Source organism: Ovis aries, chromosome X (genome assembly GCF_016772045.2).
Source record: "Ovis aries strain OAR_USU_Benz2616 breed Rambouillet chromosome X, ARS-UI_Ramb_v3.0, whole genome shotgun sequence".
NCBI lineage: Eukaryota > Metazoa > Chordata > Mammalia > Artiodactyla > Bovidae > Ovis > Ovis aries.
The window spans coordinates 112,139,389-112,164,275 of NC_056080.1; the positions used below are offsets into that span (position 1 = coordinate 112,139,389).

The window sequence follows — 24,887 nt, forward strand, 5'->3', positions numbered from 1 at the left end:
CTGATCTCCTTTAGAATGGACTGGTTGGATCTCCTTGCAGTTCAAGGAACTCTCAGGTTAATTGATTTCCAATAATGGTTCAAAGTCCATAGAATTTTATATTTCAATATACTTAATGACTTTAAATATTGATATACATTAAAAAAATACTTAGGAGACTATGGGACTTCAGAATGTAACAAAGCAATCTCTTACAAACGTATGAAACAATCTAAATATAGAAGGTGGGGAAAATGTTTTTGAAGGACAGAGAAGCCTGGCATGCTGTAGACTCACAAAGATTTGGACAGTGAGTCTCTTATAGATAGCATATAGTTAGGTCTTATTTTTTTAATTTCAGCCACCCTATGCCTTTGATTGGAGAATTCAAAAATTTACATTTAAAGAAATTATTGATACATAAGAACTTAGTCACACTACCTTATAAACTATAATATATAGTTGATATAATTAAATTTATACTTATTTATAACTTAAAATGTAATATATTTTTATATTACATATATTTGTTTTCCCCAGTTTTGTCTACCTTTTTACCACCTTGGTCTAGGTGATTTAAACTCTTTTTAGTACTCAATTTTACTTTTTATGTTGTCTTATTGCCTCTAATTTTCAGCATTTTTGTTAGTTTATCCTGGGATTAAAATGTGTATCCTTAGTTTAACACAGCATCCTCAGTAGTAATTGTGACAGGGAGTTTCTCAGGCTGGCGGATAATTACATCATTTGAAACGTTAGAGCTACATGAAGGAATTAAAAACACCAGAAATGTTTGAAACTGCTGTTGCTGCTGCTGTGTCGCTTCAGTCATGTCCGACTCTGTGCGACCCCATAGAGGGCAGCCCACCAGGCTCCCCCTTCCCTGGGTTTCTCCAGGCAAGAACACTGGAGTGGGTTGCCATTTCCTTCTCCAATGCATGCAAGTGAAAAGTCAAAGTGAAGTCGCTCAGTCGTGTCCGACTCTTCATGACCTCATGGACTGCAGCCCACCAGGCTCCTCCATCTATGGGATTTTCCAGGCAAGAGTACTGGAGTGGGGTGCCATCGCCTAGGAAAACAACCAATGGAGTAAATGGGACTATACTTCTATAAGGATTTTAAATTTTATATGAAGTGGTAGAATATTAATACTGAGGATGTGTTTTTATGACACACAGTGGCTCAAAGTAAAGGGATGCAAAAAATAATCAAAGTAAATGGAAACAAAAGACAGCAAGGGTAGCTATATTTATGTCAGTCAAAATAGACCTCAAGTCAAAAATTAAAACAGAGACAAAGAAGATCATTATATTATGGTAAAGGGATAGATTTACAAAGAGGATATAATAGTTGTAAATATGTGTGTACTCAGTGTTAATAAATATATTAAATATGCTAAAAATACTAATGGAAATGGAGTAATAGAAAAATAATACAGTAATTTTAGGAGACTGAAATACCCCTTTCAATGATGAATAGATCATTCAAACATAAAATTAGTAAGGAAACACTGAACTTCAACTATACTTTAGAATATTCTATCTGTAGAACTGGCCCCAACCTGCTTGTCTTGTGAAACATATTTTAGGGTGGGTGGCTACAGAGTCCAGGGACACTGAGTCTCATGCCAATTTGTTGATTGGCAGGGTCAAATCCCTGCAAGTCCAAAGTATCCTAGGATTATTGTCAGACTACTGGCAGTAATAGGCTAGAGGGAAGACTCCAAAATGGTATTTTACAGCACCAACGTCTTTGACACTGTGAAAGAATAAACTTTCATAATGGCTTCCCTGGTAGCTCAGGGGGTAAAGAATCTGCCTGCAATGGGGGAGAACCAGGTTTGATCCCTGGGTTGGGAAGATCCCCTGGAGAAGAGAATGACAACTCACTCCAGTATTTTTGCTCAGGAAATCCCATGGACAGAGGAGCCTGGTGGGCTACAGTCCATGGGGTCACAGAGTCAGCTGCAGCTTAGTAACTAACACTAACTAAACTTTGATAAATGGCAAGTACCAGTGTTTGTACCACACGGGGAGTTCCAGTTTGCTCCCATATCTCCAGGAGGCTGTCCAAGGTCAGCCTGAGGGTTTGACTCAAGCTTCATTCAAATTATAGTCTCTGAGCTGGGACTTGGAGATTGAGATTTTGTCCATTCCATTTAAGGCAGGACTCTGTATCTGACAGCCCTCTCACTCTCCCCAGAATAAGTCCTTCTGGCCTTCTAAAGCCAGGCAATGTAGGGGTTCACCTTTGCAGTGTAAAATGCCTGGGCTGGAGAGCCCAGTGTGGGGCTTGGAATCCTCACTTCTTAGGGAGATACTTCGCAATTGTAATCATCCTCCCCTTTGTGTAGCACCAACCCTGGGGTATGGGTCAAGATTATACTGTGTCTCTATTCCTCCTACCTGACTTGTTGGGGTTCATTCCTTATATCTTTAGGGGTGGGAAGTATTTTCTGCTAGTCTTCTTGTTATTCTCATTGATGGCTGCTCTCTAAATAGTTGTAGTATTAGGAAGACTAGGTAGGACGTGAAATCAGGGTCTTCCTATACCACCATCTTGGCTACTAAGTATTTCATATCACCTTATTATTACTATAGATTATATAAGTATACTGTATAGTATACACGTTCATGGATCACAGCCTTGTTATGGCAAAGGGGTTTGTATAACTCAATAAGGCTATCAGCCATGCTGAGTAGGGTCACACAGTTGGACGGGTGAAAATTTCTGTCAAAATGTGGTTCACTGAAAAAGGGAATGGCAAACCACTCTAGTATTCTTGTCTTAAGAACTCCATGAATAGCATGAAAAGGCAAGAAGATATGACAGTGGAAGAGGAGCTCCCCAGGTCAGTAGTTGTCCAACATGCCGTTGGGGAAGAGCAGAGAAATGGCTCTAGAACCAGCTGGGCCAAAGAGGAAACATTCCTTAGTCATGGATGTGTCTGGTGGTGAAACTGAATTTTGATGCTATAAATAACAATTGCATAGGAACCTGGAATGTTAGGTCTATGAATCAAGGTAAATTGGACATGATCAAGCAGGAGATGGCAAAAGTGAATATCAACATCTTAGGAATCAGTGAACTAAAATTGATTGGAATGGGTGAGTTTAATTCAGATGACCATATTTACCACTGTGGGCAAGAATCCCTTAGAAGAGATGGAGTAAGCTTAGTAGTCAACAGAAGAGTCTGAAAGGCAGGGCAGTTCAGTTCAGTCGCTCAGTCGTGTCCGACTCTTTGCAACCCCATGAATCGCAGCACCAACTCCCAGAGTTCACCCAAACCCATGTCCATTGAGTCGGTGATGCTATTCAGCCATCTCATCCTCTGTCGTCCCCTTCTCCTCCTGCCCCCAAATCCCTCCCAGCATCAGGGCCTTTTCCAACTAGTCAACTCTTTGCATGAGGTGGCCAAATTATTGGAGTTTCAGCTTCAACATCAGTCCTTCCAATGAATACCCAAAACTGATCTCCTTTAGGATGGACTGGTTGGATCTCCTTGCAGTCCATGGGACTCTCAAGAGTCTTCTCCAACACCACACTTCAAAAGAATAAATTCTTTGGTGCTCAGCTCACTTTATAGTCCAACTCTCACATCCATACATGACCACTGGAAAAACCATACCCTTGACTAGACAGACCTTTGTTGGCAAATTCAGTACTTGGGTGCAATCTTAAAAATGACAGAATGATCTCATTTCATTTCCAAGACAAACCATTCAACATCACAGTAAGCCAAGTCTATCCTCCAAACACTATTGCTGAAGAAGCTGAAGCTGACCAATTCTATGAAGACCTAAGACCTTCTAGAACTAATACCAAAAAAAAGTCCTTTTCATCATAGAGGACTGGAATGTGAAAGTAAGAAGTCAAGAGATACCTGGAAAAACAGGAAAGTTTTGCCTTGGAATACAAAATGAAGCAAAGCACAAACACAGAGTTTTGTCAGGAGAATTCACTGGTCATAGCAAACACCCTCTTCCAACAACACAGGAGATAATTCTATATATGGACATCACCAGATGGTTAATAATGAAATAGATTGAGTATATTCTTTGCAGCTGAAGATGGAGAAGCTCTACACAGTCAGCAGAAACATAACTGGGAACTGACTGTGCCTCAGATCATGATCCCTTATTGCAAAATTCAGGTTTAAATTGAAGAAAGTAGGGAAAACCACTAGGCCATTCAGGTATGACCTAAATCAAATTTCTTATGATTGTACAGTAGAGGTGATGAATATATTCAAGGGATTAGATCTGGTAGGAAGAGTGTCCAAAGAGTGATGGATGGAGGTTCAGAACATTGTACAGGAAGTGGTGACCAAAACCATCACAAAGAAAAAGAAAGAAAGCAAAACGGTTGTCTGAGGAGGCCTTACAAATAGCTGAGAAAAGAAGAGAAGTGAAAGATAAGGGAAAAAGGGAAAGATATACCAACTAAAAGCAGAGTTCCAGAAAATAGCAAGGAGGGATAATAAAGCTTTCTTAAGTGAACAATGCAAAGAAATAGAGGAAAATAATAGAATGGGAAAGATTAGAGATCTCTTTGAGAAAACTGGAGATATCAAGAGAACATTTCATGCAAAGATCAGCACAGTAAAGGACAGAAATGGTATGGACCTAACAGAAGCAGAAGATATGAAGAAGAGGTTTCAAGAATAAACAGAAAAACTATACAGAAAATATGATAATTATCCTGGTAAAAACGATGGTGTGGTCACTCGTCTAGAGCCAGATATCCTGGAATATGAAGTTAAGTGGACCTAAGGAAGCATTGCTATGAACAAAGCCAGTGGAGGTGATGGAATTTCAGCAGAGCTTTCAAATCCTGAGATAAGGCTGTTAAAGTGCTACACTCAATACATCAGTAAATTTAGAAAACTCAGCTGTGGCCACAGGAGTCAGTTTTTATTCTAATCCCCCAAAAGTACCATGCCAAATAATGTGTAAAGTACTGTAAAATTGTGCTTATCTCACTAGCAAAGTAACTCTCAAAATTCTTCAATCTAGACTTTAAATGTATGTGAACCAAGAACTTCCAGATATACAAGCTGGATTTAGAAAAGTCAGAGGAACCAGAGATCAAATTGCCAATATTGGTTGGATTGTAGGGAAAGCACAGGAATTCCAAAAAAACATCTACCTCTGCTTCATTGACTATGCTACAACCTTTGACTGTGTGGATCACAATAAACTGGAAAATTCTTAAAGAGATGGAAATACCAGACCATCTTACCTTTCATCCCAGAAACCTGCACACAATTCAAGAAAAAAATATTTAGAACCAGCCATAGAGCAGTGAACTGGTTCCATATTGAAAAAGGAGTACATAAAGGCTGTATATTGTCACCCTGCTTATTTAACTTATAGGCAGAGTACATTTTGGAAAACACTGGATGAATCACAAGCTAGAATCAAGATTTCCAAGAGAAATATCAATGACCTCAGATATGCAGATGATACCACTTTAATGGTGGAAAGTGGAGAGGAACTAAAGAGCCTCTTGATGAAAGTGAAAGAGGAGATTGAAAAAGCTGGCTTAAAACTTAACATTCAGGGAGGGGGGGTCCTAAGATGATGGAGGAATAGGACAGGGAGATCATTTCTCCCCCACAAATTCATCAAAAGAACATTTAAACACTGAGTAAATTCCACAAACCGACTTCTGAATGCCAGCAGAGGACATCAGGCATCTAGAAAAGTAGCCCAGTGTCTTTGAAAGCAGGTAGGAAAAAATATAAAAGACAAAAAAAGAGACAAAAGAGGTAAGGATGGAGCTCCTTCCCAGGAAGGGAGTTTTAAAAAGAGTGAGGTTTCCAAACACCAGAAAACACTCTCACTGCTGAGTCTGTGGCAAGCCTTGGAATCAAAGAGGGCAACATAACTGGGAGGAAAAATAAATAAATAATTAAAACCCACAGATTACGTGCCCAACGGTAACTACCCCAGCGGAGAAGCAGAGTGGACGCCTGCATCTGCCACTAGCAAGCGGGGACTGGGCAGGGAGGCGTGTGCTGCATTGCTTAGAGTACGGATCAGGCCTGAATGCTCCAAGGACAATCCGAGGGAATTAAATTGGGCTAGCAAACCGCACTGTGGGATAGTTACCATGTGAAAAGCCCTAACCTAAGACACCACCAGGCGCGCTCACAGAACAAAGAACTGAACAAAGCTAGTCTGCTACAGCCCATCCCCCTCCTATGACAGGCAGCCAGAGCCAGAAGGGGACAATTGCAGCCCCAGAGAGGCATTATCTACAAAATTGCAAGCAGGCTTCTTTCCTAACTAAGACTTCTTTGGGTTCTGGACGGTCAACATCCACCTGAGAAGGTGCGCTGGTTGTACACTCAGAAAACCGAGTGGCAGGGATGGGTGAGGCAATGAGTTGCAGTGACCACGCTCACCAAACACCTCATCACCTGAGCTGCTCAGACCTGGGAAGGGCACAAAACGCAGGCCCAGCCGAGTCTGTGCCTCTGAGGGCTACCCGAGTGACCGAACCTGAGCGGCTTAGACCTGGGAGATACATGCAGCCCAGGGCTGGCCTCAGACGGTTCCCAGTGGAGCAACCTAGAGCCTGAGCAGTGTGGGCAGGGAGGGCACATGCACCATGAGCGGGGGTAGGCCCAGTGTGGTTGAGACGGTGTCCACCACCGTCCCCTTGTGTCAGGGCAGAAATTGGACACTGAAGAGACCAGCAAACAGAAGAAGCTAAAACAGAGGGAACTGCCTTGGAAGTGACAGATACAATAGATTAAAACCCTGTAGTTAGTACTAACTACATAGGAAGGGGCCTATAGTTCTTGAGAAAGATAACCCGGACCAAGGAACTATCCGAAAATCAACTAACACCACACTGCACACAACAATACCAGAGAAAAATCCTAGATATATTTTTACTATTTTTACTATCATTCTTTTTTAAAAAAATTTTAAGTCCTCTATTACTCCTTTAATTTTAATTTTTATAACCTATTATTACTTTGTAAAAAAAAAGACTATTTTTTAAAGCAAACTTCATATATGTATATATATATATATATATATATATATATATAATAATTTTGTGACTTTGCTTACTTTCTTTTCTTGAATATTATATTTTTGGAAATCCAAACTCTAGATTTTTAATCCATGCTTTTTGGTATTTGTTATCAATTTTGTACCTTTAAGAACCTAATCTTTACTACCCATTTTTACTTGTGAGTGATATCACTGGCCTGATTGCTCTCTCCCGCTTTGGACTCTCCTTTTTTCTCCACCAGGTCACCTCTATCTCCTCCCTCCCCATTCTCTTCTCTACCCAACTCTGTGAATCACTTTGTGTGTTCCAAAGAGTGGAGAATACTTCAGTTCAGTTCAGTTCAGTCGCTCAGTCATGTCCGACTCTTTGTGACCCCATGAATCGCAGCACGCCAGGACTCCCTGTCCATAACCATCTCCCGGAGTTCACTCAGACTCATGAACATCGAGTCCGTGATGCCATCCAGCCATCTCATCCTCGGTTGTCCCTTCTCCTCCTGCCCCCAATCCCTCCCAGCATCAGACTCTTTTCCAATGAGTCAACTGTTCATATGGGGTGGCCAAAGTACTGGAGTTTCAGCTTTAGCATCATTCCTTCCAAAAGAAATCCCAGGGTTGATCTCCTTCAAAACGGACTGGTTGGATCTCCTTGCAGTCCGAGGGACTCTCAAGAGTCTTCTCCAACACCACAGTTCAAAAGCATCAAATCTTCGGTGCTCAGTCTTCTTCACAGTCCAACTCTCACATCCATACATGACCACAGGAAAAACCATAGCCTTGACTAGACGGACCTTACTCGGCAAAGCAATGTCTCTGCTTTTGAATATGCTATCTAGGTTGGTCATAACTTTTCTTCCAAGGAGTAAGTGTCTTTTAATTTCGTGACTGCAGTAACCATCTGCAGTGATTTTGGAGCCCAGAAAAATAAAGTCTGACAATGTTTCCACTGTTTCCCCATCTATTTCCCATGAAGTGATGGGACCGGATGCCATGATCTTCGTTTTCTGAATGTTGAGCTTTAAGCCAGCTTTTTCACTCTCCTCTTTCACTTTCATCAAGAGGGTTTTTAGTTCCTCTTCACTTTCCTCCATAAGGGTGGTGTCATCTGCATATCTGAGGTTATTGATATTTCTTCCAGCAATCTTGATTCCAGCTTGTGTTTCTTCCAGTTCAGCGTTTCTCACGATGTACTCTGCATAGAAGTTAAATAAGCAGGGTGACAATGTACAGCCTTGACATACTCCTTTCCCTATTTGGACCAGTCTGTTGTTCCATGTCTAGTTCTAACTGTTGCTTCCTGACCTGCATACAGATTTCTCAAGAGGCAGGTCAGGTGGTCTGGTATTCCCAGCTCTTTCAGAATTTTCCACTGTTTATTCTGATCCACACAGTCAAAGGCTTTGGCATAGTCAATAAAGCAGAAATAGATGTTTTCTGGAACTCTCTGGCTTTTTCCATGATCCAGCGGATGTTGGCAATTTGATCTCTCTGGTTCCTCTGCCTTTTCTAAAACCAGCTTGAACATCAGGATGTTCACGGTTCACGTATTGGCGAAGCCTGGCTTGGAGAATTTTGAGCATTACTTTACTAGCATGAGATGAGTGCAATTGTGCGGTAGTTTTAGCATTCTTTTGCATTGGCTTTCTTTGAGATTGGAATGAAAACTGACCTCCAGTGCTGTGGCCACTGCTGAGTTTTCCAAATTTGCTTGCATATAGAGTGCAGCCCATTCACAGCATCATCTTTCAGGATTTGAAACAGCTCCACTGGAAATCCATCACCTCCACTAGCTTTGTTCATAGTGATGCTTTCTAAGGCCCACTTGACTTCACATTCCAGGATGTCTGGCTCTAGATGAGTGATCACATCATCATGATTATCTGGGTCATGAAGATCTTTTTTGTACAGTTCTTCTGTGTATTCTTGCCACCTTTTCTTAATATCTTCTGCTTCTGTTAGGCCCAGACCATTTCTCTCCTTTATCGAGCCTATCTTTGCATGAAATGTTCCCTTGGTATCTCTAATTCTCTTGAAGAGATCTCTAATCTTTCCCATTCTGTTGTTTTCCTCTATTTCTTTGCATTGATCGCTGAAGAAGTCTTTCTTATCTCTTCTTGCTATTCTTTTGAACTCTGCATTCAGATGCTTACATCTTTCCTTTTTTTCTTTGCTTTTCACCTCTCTTCTTTTCATAGCTATTTGTAAGGCCTCCCCAGACAGCCATTTTGCTTTTTTGCATTTCTTTTCTATGGGGACGTTCTTGATCCCTGTCTCCTGTACAATGTCACAAATCTCATTCCATAGTTCATCAGGCACTCCATCTATCAGATCTAGGTGCTTAAATCTATTTCTCACTTCCACTGTATAATCATAAGGGATTTGATTTAGGTCATTCCTGAATGGTCTAGTGGTTTTCCCTACTTTCTTCAATTTGAATCTGAATTTGGTAATAAAGAGTTCATGATCTGAGCCACAGTTAGCTCCTGGTCTGGAGAATACTTAGGGAACTGATTACTGGCTGGATCTGTCTCTCTCTTTTTGATTCCCCCCTTTTATCCTCCTGACAACCTCTGTCCCTTTCCTCCCTCTTCTCTTCTCTGTATAACTCCGTGAACATCTCTGAGTGGTCCAGACTGGGGAGCAAACATAAGGAAGTGTTTACTGGCTAGCTTGCTCTATCCTCTTTTGATTCCACCTCATCTCTCGGGTCACCTCTAACACACTCCTCCTGCTTCTTTTCTCCATGTAAAACTGTGAAACTCTTTGGGTGTCACTCAATGTGGAAAAACATTTCATCTTTAACCTAGACGTTTTATCAACAGTACTGTATAGATGGAGAAGTCTTGAGACTACTGTAAAAATAAAACTGAAAACCAGAAGCAGGAGGCTTAAGTTCAGAGAACTCCTGATTCCAGGGAATATTAATCGACAGGAGCTCATCAAACACCTCCATACCTACACTGAAACCAAGCACCACCCAATGGCCAACAAGTTCCAGAGCAAGACATACCAAGCAAATTCTCCAGCAACATTGGAACACAGCCCTGAGCTTCAATATACAGGCTGCCCAAAGTTACTCCAAACCTATTCACATCTCGTAACTCATTACTGGACATTTCATTACACTTCAGAGAGAAGAAATCAAGCTCCACCGACCAGAACACCGACACAAGCTTCCCTAACCAGGAAACTTTGACAAGCCATGGGTACAACCCCACCCACAGTGAGGAAACACCACAATAAAGAGAACTCCACAAACTGCCAGAATACAGAAAGGCCACCCCAAACACAACAATATAAACAACATGAAGAGAAAGAGGAATACCCAGCAGATAAAGGAACAGGATAAATGCCCACCAAACCAAACAAATGAGAAAGAGATAGGGAATCTACCTGATAAAAAATTCCGAATAATGATAGTGAAAATGATCCAGAATCTTGAAATAAAAACAGAATCACAGATAAATAGCCTGGAGACAAGGATTGAGGAGATGCAAGAAAGGTTTAACAAGGACCTAGAAGAAATAAAAAAGAGTCAATACATAATGAATAATGCAACAAATGAGATTTAAAAAAAAAAAACACTCTAGAGGGAACAAATAGTAGAATAACAGAGGCAGAAGATAGGATTAGTGAAGTAGGAGATAGAATGGTAGAATTAAATGAATCAGAGAGGAAAAAATAAAAATGAATTAAAAGAAATGAGGACAATCTCAGAGACCTCCAGGACAATATTAAATACCCCAACATTCGAATCATAGGAGTCCCAGAAGAAGAAGATAAAAAGAAAGACCATGAGAAAATACTTGAGGAGATAATAGTTAAAACTTCCCTAAAATTGGGAAGGAAATAATCACCCAAGTCCAAGAAACCCAGAGAGTTCCAAAGAGGATAAACCCAAGGCAAAACACCCCAAGACACATATTAATCAAATTAACAAAGGTCAAACACAAAGAACAAATATTTAAAGCAGCAAGGGAAAAACAACAAATAACACACAAGTGGATTCCCATAAGGATAACAGCTGATCTTTCAATAGAAACACTTCAGGCCAGGAGTGAAATGCAGGACATATTTGAAGTGCTGAAAGAAAATAACCTACAGACCAGATTGCGGTACCCAGCAAGGATCTCATTCAAATATGAAGGAGAATCAAAAGCTTTATAGACAACAAAAGCTGAGAGAATTCAGCACCACCAAACCAGCTCTCCAATAAATGCTAAAGGATCTTCTCTAGACAGGAAACACAAAAAGTGTGTATAAACTGGAACCCAAAACAATAAGGTAAATGATAATGGGATTATACTTATCAATAATTGCCTTAAACGTAAATGGGTGGAATGCCCCAACGAAAAGACAAAGTCAGGCTGAAAGGATACAAAAACAAGACCTCTATATATGTTGCCTACAAGAGACCCACCTCAAAACAGGGGACACATACAGACTGAATGTGAAGGGCTGGGAAAAGATATTCCATCAAATAGAGACTAAAAGAAGGCAGGAGAAGCAATATTCATATCAGATAAAATAGACTTTAAAACAAAGGCTGTGAAAAGAGACAAAGAAGGACACCACATAATGATCAAAGGATCAATCCAAGAAGAAGATATAACAATTATAAATATATATGCACCCAACATAGGAGCACCACAATATGGAAGATAAATGCTAACAAGTATGAAAGGGGAAATTAACAATAACACAATATAGTGGGAGACTTTAATACCACACTCACACCTATGGACAGATCAACTAAACACAAAATTAACAAGGAAACATAAACTTTAAATGATAAATAGACCAGCTAGACCTAATGGATATCTATAGGACATTTCACCCCAAAACAATGAATTTCACCTTTTACTCAAGCACACATGGAACTTTCTCCAGGATAGATCACATCCTGGGCCATAAATCTAGCCTTGGTAAATTCAAAAAAATTGAAATCATTCCAAGCATCTTTTCTGACCACAATGCAGTAGGATTAGATCTCAATTACAGGAGAAAAACTATTAAAAATTCCAACATATGGAGGCTGAAAAACGCACTGCTGATTAACAAACAAATCACAGAAGAAATGAAAAAGGAATCAAAATATTCATAAAAATGAATGAAAAGAAAACACAACAACCCAAAACCTGTGGGATACTGTAAAAGCAGTGCTAAGGGGAAAGTTCATAGAAATACAGGCATACCTCAAGAAATAAGAAAAAGTCAAATAAATAACCTAACTCTACACCTAAAGCAACTAGAAAAGGAAGAAATGAAGAACCCCAGGGTTAGTAAAAGAAAAGAAATCTTAAAAATTAGGCAGAAATAAATGCAAAAGAAACAAAAGAGACCATAGCAAAAATCAACAAAGCAAAAAGCTCGTTCTTTGAGAGGATAAATAAAATTGACAAACCATTAGCCAGACTCATCAAGAAACAAAGGGAGAAAAATCAAATCAATAAAATTAGAAATGAAATGAAAATGGAGAGATCACAACAGACAACACAGAAGTACCAAGGATCATAAGAGACTACTATCAGCAACTATATGCCAATAAAATGGACAAGGTGGAAGAAATGGACAAATTCTTAGAAAAGTACAACTTTCCAAAACTGAACCAAGAAGAAATAGAAAATCTTAACAGACCCATTACAAGCACGGAAATTGAAACTGTAATCAGAAATCTTCCAGCAAACAAAAGCCCAAGACCAGATGGCTTCACAGCTGAATTCTACCAAAAATTTGAGAAGAGCTAATACCTATCCTACTCAAATTTTCCAGAAAATTGCAGAGGAAGGTAAACTTCCAAACACATTCTATGAGGCCACCATCACCCTAATACCAAAACCAGACAAAGATGCCACAAAAAAAGAAAAATGCAGGCCAATATCACTGATGAACATAGATGCAAAAATCCTTAACAAAATTCTAGCAATCAGAATCCAAAAACACATTAAAAAGATTATACACCATGACCAAGTGGGCTTTATCCCAGGGATGCAAAGATTCTTCAATATCTGCAAATTGATCAATGTAATACACCACATTAACAAATTGAAAAATAAAAGCCATATGATTATATCAACAGATGTAGAGAAAGCCTTTGACAAAATTCAACATCCATTTATGATAAAAACTCTCCAGAAAGCAGGAATAGAAGGAACATACCTCAACATAATAAAAACTATATATAACAAACCTACAGCAAACATCCTCAATGGTGAAAAATTGAAAGCATTTCCCCTAAAGTTGGGAAGAAGACAAGGGTGCCCACTTTCACTGCTACTATTCAACATAGTTTTGGAAGTTTTGGCCACAGCAATCAGAGCAGAAAAAGAAATAAAAGGAATCCAAATTGGAAAAGAAGAAAACTCTATTTGCATATGACATCATCCTCTAGATAGAAAACCCTAAAGACCTCATCAGAAAATTACTAGAGCTAATCAATGAATATAGTAAAGTTGCACGATATAAAATCAACACACAGAAATCCCTTGCATTCTTATACACTAACAATGAGAAAATAAAAACAGAAATTAAGGAAACAATTGCATTCACCATTGCAATGAAAAGAATAAAATACTTAGGAATATATCTACCTAAGGAAACTAAAGACCTATATATAGAAAACTACAAAACACTGGTGAAAGAAATCAAAGAGGACACTAATAGATGGAGAAATATACCATGTTCATGGATTGGAAGAATCAATATAGTGAAAATGAGTATATTACCCAAAGCAATCTATAGATTCAATGCAATTCCTATCAAGCTACCAACGGTATTTTTCACAGAGCTAAACCAAATAATTCCACAATTTGTATGGAAATACAAAAATCCTCGAATAGCCAAAGCAATCTTGAGAAAGAAGAATGTAACTGGAGGAATCAACCTGCCTGAATTCAGGCTCTACTACAAAGCCACAGTCGTCAAGACAGTATGATACTAGCACAAGGATAAAAATATAGATCAATGGACCAAAATAGAAAGCCCAGAGATAAACCCAACACCTATGGACACCTTATATTTGACAAAGGAGGCAACAATATATAATGGAGAAAAGATAATCTCTTTAACAAGTGTTGCTGGGAAAACTGGTCAACCACTTGTAAAATAATGAAACTAGAACAGTTTCTCATACCATACACAAAAATATACTCAAAATGGTTAAAGATCTAAACATAAGAACAGAAACTATAAAACTCTTAGAGGAGAACATTGGCAAAACACTCTCTGACATAATCACAGCATGATCCTCTATGACCCACCTCCCAGAATATTGGAAATAAAAGCAAAATTAAACAAATGGGACCTAATTAAAATTAGAAGCTTTTGCACAACAAAGGAAACTATCAGCAAGGTGAAAAGACAGCGTTCAGGAAGGGAGAATATGAAATGAAGCAACTGCAACTGCAAAGAACTAATCTCAAAAATATACAAGCAACTCCTGCAGCTCAATTCCAGAAAAATAAACAACCCAATCAAAAAATGGGCCAAAAAACTAGACGGACATTTCTCCAAAGAAGACATACAGATGGCTAACAAACACATGAAAAGTTGCTCAACATCATTCATTATTAGAGAAATGCAAATCAAAACCACGATGAGGTACCATTTCACGCCAGTCAGAATGGCTTCTATACAAAAATCTACAAGCAATAAATGCTGGAGAGGGTGTGGAGTGGGAATGCAAACTAGTACAGCCACTATGGAGAACAGTGTGAACATTCCGTAAAAAAACTGGAAATAGAACTGCCTTATGACCCAGCTATCCCACTGCTAGGCATACACACTGAGGAAACCAGAATTGAAAGAGACACGTGTACCCCAATGTTCATCACAGCACTGTTTATAACGCCAGGACATGGAAGCAACCTAGATGTCCACCAGCAGACGAATGGATAAGAAAACTATGGTACATATACAGAATGGAATATTAAGTTCAGTTCAGTTCAGTCACTCAGTCGTGTCCGAATCTTTGCAACCCAATGAATAGCAGCATGCCAGGCCTCCCTGTCCATCACCAACTCCCAGAATTCACTCAGACTCACGTCCATCGAGTCTGTGATGCCATCCAGCCATCTCATCCTCGGTCATCCCCTTCTCCTCCTGCCCTCATTCCCTCCCAGCATCAGAGTCTTCTCCAATAAGTCAACTCTTCGCATCAGGTGGCCAAAGTACTGGAGTTTCAGCTTTAGCATCATTCCTTCCAAAGAAATCCCACGGCTGATCTCCTTCAGAATGGGCTGGTTGGATCTCCTTGAAGTCCCAGGGGCTCTCAAGAGTCTTCTCTAACAACACAGTTCAAAAGCATGAATTTTTTGGCACTCAGCCTTCTTCACAGTCCAACTCTCACATCCATACATGACTATTGGAAAAACCATAGACTTGACTATATGGACCTTAGTCAGCAAAGTAACATCTCTGCTTTTGAATATGCTATCTAGGTTGGTCATAACTTTTCTTCCAAGGAGTAAGCGTCTTTTAATTTCATGGCTGCAGTCACCATCTGCAATGATCTTGGAGCCCAAAAAAATAAAGTCTGACACTGTTTTCACTGTTTCTCCTTCTATTTCCCATAGAGTGATGGGACCGGATGCCATGATCTTTGTTTTCTGAATGTTGAGCTTTAAGCCAACTTTTTCACTCTCCTCTTTCACTTTCATCAAGAGGCTTTTGAGTTCCTCTTTACTTTCTGCCATAAGGGTGGTGTCATCTGCATATCTGAGGTTATTGATATTTCTCCCGGCAATCTTGATTCCAGCTTGTGTTTCTTCCAGTCCAGTGTTTCTCATGATGTATTCTGCATATAAGTTAAATAAGCAGGGTGACAATATACAGCCTTGACGTACTCCTTTTCCTATTTGGAACCATCAGCCGTTAAAAAAAAATGCATTTCAATCAGTTCTAATGAGGTGGATGAAATTGGAGCCTATCATACAGAGTAAAGTAAACCAGAAACAACTTATGCAGCTCAATTCCAGAAAAATAAATGACCCATTCAAAAATTGGGCCAAAGAACTAAATAGACATTTCTCCAAAGAAGACATACGGATGGCTAACAAACACATGAAAAGATGCTCAACATCACTCATTATTAGAGAAATGCAAATCAAGACCACAGTGAGGTACCACTTCACACCAGTCAGAATGCCTGCGATCCAAAAATCTGTAAGCAATAAATGCTGGAGAGGGTGTGGAGAAAAGGGAACCCTCTTACACTGTTGGTGTGAATGCAAACTAGTACAGCCACTATGGAGAACAGTATGGAAATTCCTTTAAAAATTGCAAATGGAACTGCCTTATAACCCAGCAATCCCACTGCTGGGCATATACTCTGAGGAAACCAGAATTGAAAGAGACACCTGCACCCCAATGTTCATCACAGCACTGTTTATAATAGCCAGGAGATGGAAACAACCTAGATGTCCATCAGCAGATGAGTGGATAAGAAAGCTGTGGTACATATATGCAATGGAGTATTACTCAGCCATTAAAAAGAATACATTTGAATAAGCTCTAATGAGATGGATGAAACTGGAGCCTATTATACAGAGTGAAGTAAGCCAGAAAGAAAAACACCAATACAGTATACTAACACATATATATGAAATTTAGAAAGATGGTAATGATGACCCTGTATGCGAGACAATAAAAGAGACACAATGTGTAGAGCGAATTTTGGACTCAGAGGGAGAGGGAGAGGGTGGGATGATTTGGGAGAATGGCATTGAAACCTGTATACTATCATGTAAGAAATGAATCGCCAGTCTATGTTCAATTCAGGATACTGGATGCTTGGGGCTGGTGCATGGGGATGATCCAGAGAGATAATGTGGGGTGGCAGGTGGGAGGGGGGTTCATGTTTGGGAACTCATGTACATTAATGGCAGATTCATGTCAATGTATGGCAAAACCAATACAGTGTTGTAAAGTAAAATAAAGTAAAAATAAAAATTTAAAATAAATAAATAAATAAGCACACACAAAAAAAGAAAAAGACCAATAAAGCATACTAACGTATATATATCGAATTTAGAAAGATGGTAACAATAACCCTGTATGCGAGACTGCAAAAGAGACTCAGATCTATAGAACAGTCTTTTGGACTCTGTGCGAGAGGGAGAGGGTGGGATGATTTGGGGGAATGTCATGGAAAAATGTATAATATCATATAAGAAATAAATCACCAGTCCAGGTTTGATACAGGATCCTTGGGGCTGGGGCATTGGGATGACCCGGATGGATGGTACAAGGAGGGAGGTGGGAGGGGGGTTCAAGATGAGGAACATGTGTATGCCCATGGCGGATTCATGTTGATGTGTGGCAGAACCAGTACAATATTGTAAAGTAATTAGCCTCCAATTAAAATAAATAAATTTAAAATAAAAAGAGAGAAAAAACGATATATACTATGAAGTCAGTTACAGAGTGACTGTGCAATATACTCCCTAGAATGCCCGAGGTAAAATAAATGTGTATTCATCTGAATATTAAAAACAAAAAACTAGACATTCCAAAAAGGAAGATCATGGCAGCCAATCCCATCATTTCATGGCAAACAGATGGGGAAAATGTGAAAACAGTGTCAGATTTCCTTTTCTTGGATTCCAAAATCAATATGAACTGTGATTGTATCCATGAAATTAAAAGACACTTGCTCCTTGAAATGATAGCTATGACAAGACTAGACAGTGTACTAGAAAGCACAGACATCACTTTGTCAACAAAGATCCATATAGCCAAAGCTATGATTTTTCCAGTAGTCATGAGTGGATGCGAGAGTTGGACTATAAAGAAGGCTAGTATGAAGAATTGATGCTTTCAAACTGGTGCCTGGAGAAGACTCTTGAGAATCCCTTGGGCAGCAAGGAGATCAAACCAGTCAATTCTAAAGGAAATCAACCTTGACTATTCACTAAAAGGACTGATGCTAAAGCTGAAGCTCCAATAATTTGGACACTTGATGCAAAGCACCAAGTCATTGGAAAAGATTCTGATTCTGGTAAGGTTTGAGGGCAAGAGGAGAAGGGGACAACAGAGGATAAGATAGTCAGATGGCATTGCTGACTCACTGGATATAAGTTTGAGAAAACTCTAGGAGATAGTGAAGGACAGGGAAGCCTAGCGTGCTGCAGTTCATGGAGTCACAAACATGACTTAGTGACTGAACAACACTTAGTGACTGAACAACAACAACAACAATGAGCAAGTAAGGAGTCTGGTGAGGTGCTCTGTGATGTCCTTCCCCACTATGTAGAGATTTGTGACAGCATATTGCAGGGAGTAACCCTCAAAGATGGGGACAGTGCAAATGATCCCATCCCCACTGTCCACCCCTAGGCCTGTGACTGAGGCAGAGACATAGAGTGCTACAACAGTGTGGTTGGACAGGCAGAAGGCAGGCACATTGAAGATCTCAAACTTCACTTCTGTTGTCTTCTCCTGAGTCTCCCTTGGATTCAAGGAGGGCTCAGTCATGAGCACGGTCATTGAAAGGGTTTTACTCCTAGTTCCCACTCAAAACATTACTTCCAGGGTTTCTCCATGTCATTTCATCCCCTTACCATTTCAAGTTCAATCAGTTCAGTTCAGTCGCTCAGTCGTGTCCAACTCTGCAACCCCATGAATCCCAGCATGCCAGGCCTCCCTGTCCAGCACCAACTCCCAGAGTTCACTCAAACTCATGTCCATTAAGTCAGTGATGCCATCCAGCCATCTCATCCTCTGTCATCCCCTTCTCCTCCTGTCCCCAATCCCTCCCAGCATCAGGGTCTTTTCCAATGAGTCAACTCTTCGCATGAGGTGGCCAAAGTATTGGAGTTTCAGCTTCAACATCAGTCCCTCCAATGAACACCCAGGACTGATCTCCTTTAGGATGGACTGGTTGGATCTCCTTGCAGTCCAAGGGACTCTCAAGAGTCTTCAACACCACAGTTCAAAAGCATCAATTCTTCGTTGCTCAGCTTTCTTCACAGTCCAACTCTCACATCCATACACAATTACTGGAAAAACCAAAGCTTTGACTAGATGGACCTTTGTTGGAGAAGTAATGTCACTGCTTTTTTTTTTTTTCAAATCTTTAATTCTTACATGCGTTCCCAAACATGAACCCCCTCCCACCTCCCTCCCCACAACATCCCTCTGGGTCATCCCCATGCACCAGCCCCAAGCATGCTGTATCCTGCATCACACATAGACTGGCAATTCAATTCTTACATGATAGTATACATGTTAGAATTCCCATTCTCCCAAATCATCCCACCCTCTCCCTCTCCCTCTGAGTCCAAAAGTCCGTTATACACATCTGTGTCTAATATGCTATCTAGGTTGGTCATAACTTTCTAGGGTAGCACAAATGCAAGGTTTCATACTTCCACAAGCCTTCTTCCCCTACAAAGTACTTCTTCTGATTGTCTCTTGTCAAAGTGATTTTAAATTTAAGATGCCCTATCAGAGAGATGAGGAGATAATGGCATCCAGTCTCTCTATACCGGCCTACTTTGGAGAGTCTAGATCCATTGTCAAAAATTATAGGCTGGAGTATCTAATATATATGGTTTGAACATGTCAACAGCATGCTTTTTCAAACCTCAACAAAATAAAGAACACTTAGCCATATTGTGAGACAATAGGCACTGCTTGGAATTTAAACAACCACAGGATTCCCACGTTCTCAAGTTATCACTCAGGTGGAGCTAGAAGACTGTTGCCAGTGCATAGAGTCCTCAACCCATGAATCTTGTCCCCTTTCAGGCATCCCAGGGCTTGCTGAGGCTATCTCAGTGATAATTACCCACTGTGTAATAATCTAGCAAAGGAATCAATTGTCCTCAGATAACATCACAGGGTATTTAAGCCTGAGGTCTCTGAGCCACAAACCTTCCCTGCTTGGTAAAACATGAAGCAGAAGAGGGAAAATTGTACCTATGAACAGCTTTGATAAATCTGTGAACATGAAACAGAGACCTGACTTTAGTACCAAGTGAAACTACCAAGCCATGGATTTGGTCAAGAGAACTGATTTCTCTGCTCCATTTAGTCACTGTTTCTGAAATTATTAAAATGCCTTTCCCTTGGGCAGGGGAGAAACTAAGCACCAGATATAGGTATATATCTCAGTGGAGATACCTGCAACTCAGTTCCAATAGGTATTGAGTGCTGCTGCTGCTGCTAAGTTGCTTCAGTCGTGTCTGACTCTATGCTACCTCATAGACGGCAGCCCACCAGGCTTCCCCATCCCTAGGATTCTCTAGGCAAGAACACTGGAGTGGGTTGCTATTGCCTTCTTTTTCTCCATCCTCACAATTATTTTTAAAACTTATTTATTGAAATAAATTTCACATCCCATATAATTCACCCACTGAAAACTTGGATACCAGAGGGGGAAGGAGTGATGGGATGAATCAGGAGATTGGGACTGACGTATACACACCACCATGTATGAAACAGATAACTAATGAGAACCTACTACATAGCATAGAGAACTCTACCAATGCTCTGTGATGATATAAATAGAAAGGAAATCCAAAAATGAAGGGATATATGCATACAAATAGATGATTCATTTTGCTGTACAGCAGAAACTAACACAACAATTTAAAGCAACTATACTCCAATATAATAAATCAAAAATAAAATAGAAGAAAATATATGCCACAGGGTTTAGTATATTTGCTGATATGTACAAACATCACAGATAAAAATTTAGACTTTTCTCATCACCTCAGAAAGAATGTTATACCCTTGGCCAACACCCTGTATTCAAACCATTCCCTCTAAACCATAAGCAACTACTAATACATTTTCTGTCTTTATGGATTTACCACTTTTGCACATTTCTTATAAATGGAAACATAAACTTGCGGCCTTTTGTGCTTGGTGTTATTTATTTTATATATTGTTTTCAAGGTTCACCCATTGTTTGGATATAGCACATTTTGTTTATCCATTTGTTAGTTGATAGACATTTGGATTTTTCTCACCTTGTAATTAATTAATATTCTACTAGAAACAATTTTGCCCATGTTTCTATAAAGACTTATGTTTTCATTTCCCTTGGTTATATAACTAGAAATGAAAAAGTTGAGTCACGTGGTAAAACTGTCTTTAATCATTTTAGGAACTCTGAGTCTGTTTTACAAAATATCAGGCATTTTACATTACAAAGAGAAGTGTAGGAGAGTCACTAATTTTTCATATACTTGCCAACACTAATTAGTATCTGACATTTAAAATTCTAGGCATCATAGCAGGTATGATGTGGTATCTCTGTTGTTGGGATTTCTATTTCCTTGATAACTAATGACATGAAACATTTTGTTTGCTTATTGGCCACTAGTATATTTTCTTTGGAGAAGTATATATTCAGTTGCTGAATTCATTTTAAGATAATTTTACATTTTAATTATTGGGTAGTGACAGTCCTTTATAAATGCTAGATAGAAATATTTTATTAGATACATGATTTTCAAATATTTCCCTATTCTGTGCACTATCTTTTCACTTTTTTGATAGTAACTTTTAAATCACAAGCATTTGTATGTTTGATGAACTAGAATTTATCTATCTTGCCTTTTGTTTTTAGTGCTTTTTGAGTCATATCTAAGAATATATTGACAAATATAATTTCATGAAGATTTACCCATATGTTTTCTTATGTTTTTGGAGAAGGCAATGGCACCCCACTCCAGTATTCTTGCTTGGAAAATCCCATGGATGGAGGAGCCTGGTGGGCTGCAGTCCGTGGGATCACAAAGTTGGACACAACTGAGCAACTTCACTTTTACTTTTCACTCTCATGCATTGGAGAAGAGACTGGCAACCCACTCCGGTGTTCTTGCCTGGAGAATCCCAGGGACAGAAGAGCCTGGTAGGCTGCCATCTCTGGGGTTGCACAGAGTCAGACACGACTGAAGCGACTTAGCAGTAGGAGTTTCTTATGTTTTACAATTTTAAATCACACAGTTAAGTCCTAATTTATACTTATTTATTTTTTGTATATTGTGTGAGGTAAAATATGACTTCATTGTTTTGCATGTTGCTATCCTGAATTAAATCACATATAAATAGAATTATATATTGTGACCAAGTGGAATTTATTAAAGTGATGCACAGTTGGTTCAAAGTGAGGACATTAATCAGTACAGTAAATTATATTAATAGAATAAAGGACAAAAATCACGTAATCATCTCAATAGACAGCAAAAAAAAAAAAAAGCATTTCTCAAAACCCAACGTTCTTCATGATAGAAACATTCAAAAACAAGTAATAGAAATGAACTCCTCAACCTCATAAAGGGCATCTATGAAAAAATTCACAGCTACAATTATACTTAATAGTGACAGACTGATTCTTTGCCACATATTGGGAATAGAATGAGACATTCATTCTCACCCTTCTTACTCAACATTATATTGTACACTGAACTAGGGCTACTAGTCAAGCATATAAACCAAATTTTTTTAAAATAAATAAACAAAAAAATATCCAGATTAGCAAAGAAGTTAAATTTTAAGTATTTGCAGATAACGTGGTCTGGCACATAGAAAATACAAAGGACTCCACCAAAAAGTATCAGCAATGTTGTAGAATAAAAAAAATAAAATATCATAGGTATAACCTCAGATATCTCATGCTTTATTTAAAAAGGGCTTTTTAGAGGATACATCTTTGCTATAATCAATACATAATACATCAACAATTTAATAAAGAAGAAAAGCTTAAAGCTATCCCCCTAAGATCAGGAACAAAACAAAGATACCCACTCATACCAATTACACACAATATGATATTCAAAGTCCCAGCAATAGAAATTAGATAAGAAAAAGAAACAAAAGGCATTCAAATTGGAAAAGCAGAAGTAAAACTGTCTCTATTTGCAGATGACACAATATATTAAAAAAAACTTAAAATCTCCACCAAAAATCTTTTAGAATCAATAAATGAATTCAGTAGAGTTGCTGAACACAAGATTAATGTACAGAATATCCTGCATTTCTATACACTGATAATAAACTATCAGAAAGGAAAATTAAGGAAAAATTAATGTATAATTAAATCAAAATGAATAATATAACAACTAGGAATAAATTTAACAAAAAAGGTGAAAAATATCTACACTGAAAACTATTAAGAAAATGATGAAAGAAATAAAAGAAGACACAAATGAAAATATATCTCATGCTCATGGATCGGAAGAATTAATATTGTTGGAATGTCCATACTGTTCAAAGCAATCTATAGATTTAATGCAATCCATGACAAAATTCCAATGGCATATTTCACAGAAGAACAAATAATCTGAAATTTGTATGGGATTAAAACAAAGGTCTCAAATAGTCAAAACAATCTTGAGAAAGAAGAATTAAGCTATAGGTATCACAATCCCTGATTTTAAACTAAAGTACAAAGTTATAGTAGTCAAAACAGTATGGTAATGGTGTAAAAACAGGCGTGCTGCAACCCATGGGTTGGAAAGAGTGAAGAATAACTTAGTGACTGAAAAACAACAACGATTTCCAACAAAAGATGAAGAACTGTACCACTGGGAATGGATATTTCCTTCAACAAATTATGTTAAGAATACTGGTTAGCCATACACAAAAGAACAAAACTAGACCACTATCTTACACCATACAAAAATTAACTAAAGTAGGTTATAGACTTTAATGTAATCTGAGAATGGCATTGAAACATGTATAATGTCATATATGAAATGAATCACCAGTCCAGGTTCAATCCATGGTATTGGATGTTTGGGGCTGGTGCACTTAGACGACCCAGAAGGATGGTATGGGGAGGGGGGAAGAGGGGGGTTCAGGATGGGAAACAAGTGTATACCTGTGGCAGATTCATGTCGATGTATGGCAAAACCAATACAATATTGTAAAGTAATTAACCTCCAATTAAAATAAATAAATTTAAAAAATAAAAAAAGAAGATCTCACGTGCTGCAGCTAAGACTTAACACAGCTAAATAAATAAATAAATGCTTTGAAGTTTAAAGCACTATGTCATGTTATAAAAAGATATTACCAAAAAATAAAATAAAATACACACACACACACAAAAGAAAAACTCTTTGAAGAAAATATAGGTGGTGAGTTTCTTAACATTGATTTAGCATTTAATTTTGCAGTTTGGCTCCCAAAGTAAAGGCAACAAAAGAAAAGGTAAACAAGTGAAGGTACATCTAACTAGAATGCTTCTGCATAACCAAGGAAGTCACCAATAAAATAAAAAGGTAACCTACTTAATTGGAGAAAATATTTACAAAGTATATATGCATTTAGAGTTCAATATCTGAAAAATATAAAGAACCCAAAAAACTCAATAGGAAAAAGGAAAAAAAAATGGACAGCAGTTCTTAAGATATTTTCCAAACAAGACATACAGATGGCCAACATATACATGAAAATATTTTCAACAAAGCTAATTATTAAGGTACTGAAAATCAAAATCACAATGAGATATCACCTCAGACCTGTTAGAATAGCTATTATCAAAGTCAAGAAGTAACCGCTCTTGATAAAAATATGTGAAAAGGAAACTTTCATACAACTCTTGGTGGGAATGTAAATTGGTGCAGCCATTATGGAAACAGAACAGAAATTCCTCAAAAAATTAAAATAGATCTACAATATGATCTATTTCACTTCTGCATATTTATTTAAAATACAAAACCACTACTTCAAAAAAATATATGCACCTCAATGTTCACCACAGCATTACTTACAATAGCCAACATATGGAATCATATGGAAGAAATCTAACTGTCCATCAAAAGATGAGTGGATACAAATGTATATATACATATACAAATTCACATATACATTGGAATGCTACATAGCTATATAAAAGAAATCTTGGATTTCCCTGGTGATC

The 24,887-nt window shown here is 38.5% G+C and overlaps 1 pseudogene; it reads right to left on the reverse strand.

Annotated features, from left to right (window-relative positions):
* Positions 1 to 655: 655 nt before the first annotated feature.
* LOC105605721 (actin-related protein T2-like) lies at positions 656 to 19,569 on the reverse strand (annotated as a pseudogene).
* Between the last annotated feature and the right edge of the window lie 5,318 nt (positions 19,570 to 24,887).